The sequence below is a fragment of the Elephantulus edwardii genome, unplaced genomic scaffold, assembly GCF_000299155.1.
Source record: "Elephantulus edwardii isolate Elephantulus edwardi_28Jun2011 unplaced genomic scaffold, EleEdw1.0 scaffold00124, whole genome shotgun sequence".
In the NCBI taxonomy this organism is placed as follows: domain Eukaryota; kingdom Metazoa; phylum Chordata; class Mammalia; order Macroscelidea; family Macroscelididae; genus Elephantulus; species Elephantulus edwardii.
Window position 1 is genome coordinate 3,259,883 of NW_006399874.1, and position 5,173 is coordinate 3,265,055.

A 5,173-nucleotide genomic window follows, 5' to 3' on the forward strand; every position below is an offset into this window, starting at 1 on the left:
AATAATAATAATAATAATAATCCCACCAAGGAGTTTTTGCGAAGAGGGAAAAAATTACGCAGGTGCATTTTTAAGCATTGTTTTAGCTTTTATAATTTTCATTGTAATAATTTTGGTTCTTTCAAAGTAGTCATTCTAGAAGCCAATATATATTTTTAATATGTTGTTATTCAGAACAGTTCCGTATGCTTCTGTGGGAAGCAGCTTAAGAGATTGCATTAGACCCTCCCACTTGCTGAGAACTGGTGGTATAAATCAGCAGGAGAGAGAAACATAAATGCACTAGATGAGACCAAGTGACTTGGCTTGTAGCTGGTCCCTTGGTACCACAGGGTTTGGGTAATTGAAGGTTTCACCTATGGGGCAGGAAATCCAATTTAGTGGGTTGAGCAAGGCAGCAGGAGACACTCATGTAGAGAGATATTCAAAAGTTACTAAGTCACCAATATGACATATCTTTATTATTAATACAGTCAGAACTAGCCAAGTGATCATAGCTTAAAAACATATTATCAGTCCTAGAGTGGAAAGATCGAGGTGACATGTGAGTTGGAGCACATTTGAGTATTCAGGGCTCAATGGAACCTTTTTATGGCCAAATTAACAGTAGTAAAATATATCATACTGGTGGGAAATCTTGGTTTCAATTGCTTGAGGAAAAAGAGTAAAGATTTATAATTCATAGAATTGTTGTTGATTGCCTTCAAGTCTAGCATGACTCATAGCAACCCATGAACAAAAGGCCTGAAGCCCATCTACAAATATCGACATTTATCAAAAATCATAGTTTCTGGAGACATTTTGTTAAGAAAGTGGATGCCACTCCTGCTTCTAATACATGTAGGTAAATCATTGCCTTGTCTTATGTATTTAATCTCTATTCAGAAGTCCACACTGTATGTATCTATTGTTCCCAGTTTATAGAAATATTAAATGGCAGAGTACAATATTGACTCTCTTTTATAATTCTGAGGAGAAAGAAGCTGTTCCTTCTAAACTGTCCTGTTGGATTCTTCTTTTAATATTTTTGATATCTTAGAGTAGCTTTCTCTGGAAGATAGTGAAGCAAAGGGGGATCTAGTGGCCAAGTAGGTAAGGAGTTGCACTGCTGGCCCGAAGGCACCCTATTCGAATTTACTAGTTGCTCTATAGGAGAAAGAAAGGCAATCTTCTTCCATGACAGTTGTTGTTAGGTGCTGCTTATTTAAGTGCAACCCACAACAACCATATAAACAACATTTCTGTACCCTGTCCTGTTCTGTGCCATTTTCACAATCTCTGACTTACTAGTGCCTGTTGATGTAATCACTGTGTGAATTAATCCATCTCATTGAGGGTTTTCCTCTCTTTCATTGACCATCCTGCTTTGCAAGCATAATTTTCCTCTCCAAGCAATAGCTTCTCCTAGTTACACAGCCTAAGTATGTGAGATGAAACTTTGTTATCTTGTCTCCAAGAAGCACTTTGTTTGCACCTTCTCCTAGACATATCTGATGGTTCTTAAAAAAAAACAACTAGTTTATTTACAAAATTTGAATACATTGTATTCAAGAACAGATTCTTCCGATTTCCCTCACCTCTTCACCTATCAAATTGTACAACTCCATGTTTAATCCCCCCTTCTTCTGCACATCCTAATCTCTCTGTTTCCTCTTCTGTTTGTTCTTTTGACAATCCTTGAAATATTCAGTCCTCTTTTCCAATACCACAATTCAAAGTTAACATTTCTTCTTCTGTCTTCCTTTGTCACTGTCTAAGTCTCAGATTGATAGCAAGTGATTGAAAAGATCATAGTCTGAATCAGGTGTATCTTAGTCCTCAAACTTACATATAACATTTCTTCTCAATAGTTTGGAGAGGTGCCTGACTTCAGACTTTCCCAGTGCAATAGGACTTCTAAATTCCTCGCTGCTGATACCAAGGATTTCGCTTGTGGATTCAAGATTTAATAATTGACAGTTTCAATCTCTTCTCCATTTATCATGAGGCTGCCTATCAATCCAGTGGTGAAAATTTTATTTTCTTGAAGTTGAGATGCAATCATTATTGAAAGCTGTATATTTTGATCTTCTACAGCAAGTGCTTAAAATCCTTAAGTATTCAAGGTTGTTTCATTTGCATAATGTAGGGTACTGACAAGTCTTCATCCAATCCTGATGTCACATTCTTCTTCAAAGAATATAGTTTCTTGGATGATTTTCTGAGCATGTAGATCAAATAGGTATGGAGAGAGGATACAACCCTGACACACACTTTCCTTCGTTTAAAATAATGAATATTCTTTTCCTCAGATTTTGCACAACATTCTCCACCAGGGAGCTCTGGTGGCCTAATGGTAAGAAGTTGTGCTACAATCTGAAAGACTCATTTGAACTCACCAACCACTTCATGGGAGAAGGATGGGTGATCTCCTCCTGTGAGGATTTCCTACCTCTAAAAATTGCTGGAAGGTCAGCTATGGGTCAGTTCCAACTTGATGGCAAGTAGCAATAACAACAAGTGTTTCATTCCTCTGTTTGCACCTGTCTTTTGGTCAAGGTGTAAGTTTCTCATAAGCACAATTAAGTATTCTGGAATTTTCATTCTTCTCAATGTTAACGATAATTTGTTAGGATCCATACAATCAAATGCCTTTGCATGGTGAATAAAGCACAAATGGACATTCTTCTATCTGACATTAGCAGTGATGTTACTGGTGCCATAGTCTCCTCTAAATCTAGTTGAGACTTCTGGCACTTCTGTCTATGTATTTTTCTAGCTGTTTTTGAGTGATCTTCAGCAATTTTTTGCTTACATGAGCTATTAATGATATTGTTTCATAGGTTTCACATTCTGTTAGATCCTTTTTCTTGGGAATGCAAACAAGTATGTTTCTCTACCAGCAGGATAGGCAGATGCCCTCCACATTTCCTCACATAGACTGATGAGCATGTCTGTGTGATGTACTTACTCTGGAAAAAAGTTACTGTTGGGTCAACTACAAGTCAATCCAACTCTACAGTACATAACAAAGAAGTATGACTTGAGATCCTCTTCATAATGGATGTGAAGATGTTATGAAATCATGACATACTGAGTCAGTAGCTCTATCTCCAATACTTCCAGTCCTCATCTATAATGTGTCCTTAGTTGACCTAAAGAAAGATCTGATTTACACTTTTCTATTGCTTCTTATTTAGAGTATACTATAAGCAGGCTCTCTAAACACATTTGCTCTATGTGCTAGTGGCCTGTTGGGAGCTGACATGAAGAAGAAAGAAAATGCATAGATAAGCAACAGAGGCATATAACTGGGAGCACACAAAGTGAGAGGAAATGCTTGTAGAAAAATTAACAAAGTATTTGCGTCACAGTAGACTTGATTTCCCAAGTTCTCATTGTTTCTTAGAGAGGGCATAAACCAGAGAGGACTAGGGCATACTGGACCAGCTGTTGTGACTGTAGTTCTCTGAGGATTTACTCCTTGACAGGTAATATTGTGTGGGCAGATACAGCATCACCAACAAATATAATATATAATGCAGAACAAATCTTTTGAGTCCATAATAAAACTCTGTACATACTTCTATTAACCAGTCTAGAAGAGAAACTGAAATACTTTTATTTTATCCCTTTAGAAAATGAATTATGAAATCGTTGTTACATACCGTGGATCACCAAGAAAACAAATAAATATGCCTTGGAGAGGGTTAAACCAAGTTTTTCCTTGGAGGCTATGATTTTGAAGCTCTGTCTCACATGCTTTGGGCAGGTGGTCTGGAGGGACTAATCCGTGGAGAATGACATCATGCTTAGATCTGGGGAGGGACAGCACAGGAGAGGAAGACACTGGATGTGATGGAGTGATACACTAACTAGGGGAGTGGGGTAGGTGTATCAGTCAGTGAGAATGGCTCAGGATAGGGAAGGCTTCAGAGCTATTGTCCATAGGGTTGCTAAGAGTCACAGCAACTTGGTGGTGCATTACAACTACAAGAGAAAGAGGCAGTAAAGGAGTATGCTTCCTGTGAAGGGAGCCAATACAATGTAGGGGTGATTGAGTTGGACAAGTACCCACATCACAAAATGGAACTGTCCCCATCAATAATATCTATAGCAGCAAACAGACAGCTGCAAGGTCAGACATGCCACTCCCCATGCTCCTACACTTATTTACATTGATCATTAGGTTTAACATTTATTGTTGACTCACAGACTTTACTCACATTTGTTATATTGAGAGTGGATTTTTTTTAAGGGAAACAAGTTAAAAAGTGGAGGAGGCAAAGACCATTACCCAAGGCAAGTCCAGGCTTTAGCTCAGCAGTCTCTCAGGGCACAGTTCCTCAATTAGTGCAGCTTTGATTTCAGTTCAGCAGTCAGCTTTTCCTTCCATCATTTGGCGAGAACAACACAACCTTTAAACTATGCCTGTTATCTCAGGGCTCTTCTGGTTACTCCTTGCCACCATTTTTCCACAGCAATGGCACAATCTCTCTAAGACCATCACCAGAGAATTGCCACCAGGCTTTCACTCTAACCAAAGTCTTGATCCAGTCTCACTCAAATCTTGCTGCTCAGTGTGGGAGGCACTCTCTCCCTTTTATCCTAGTCCCACAACTGTTGATGATTTGCAAAACTATGTATCTGCAGTGAACATAGCTGGGGACCAAAAGGGAATAACATAATGGATAGAAAAACCAATTTTTAAGCTAACACAGCACCCCTCAAAGTGTAGAAAGTAAGAGATTAGTTGTAACAAATTCTTAATTGACACTTCTAATGTATTCTGTTTCTGGATTTTGTGATAATTGTGATATTTGGGTTTTTTAATTTTAATTCAGCCCTACAACAAAATACATACATTCATTCTTTATTTTTTGTTTATATTTTTATGATCTTTCCTTAAAAGGCTTCCCCTAAATATTTCCTTAAAAACTTCAGATTCCACTTCACCAAAGAAGATATTCAGACAGCAAGCAAACACATGAAGAGATGTTCAATATCCCTATCTCTAAAAGAGATGCAAATTGAAACAACTATAATAGATCATGTCACCCCAGTAAGAATAGCAAAATTAAACAGAGCAGAAAACAACAAATGCTGGTGAGGTTATGGGGAAACTAGAACCCTTATTCACTGTTGGTGGGAATGTAAGATGGTGCAACCACTATGTAAGGCTGTATGGCGCTTT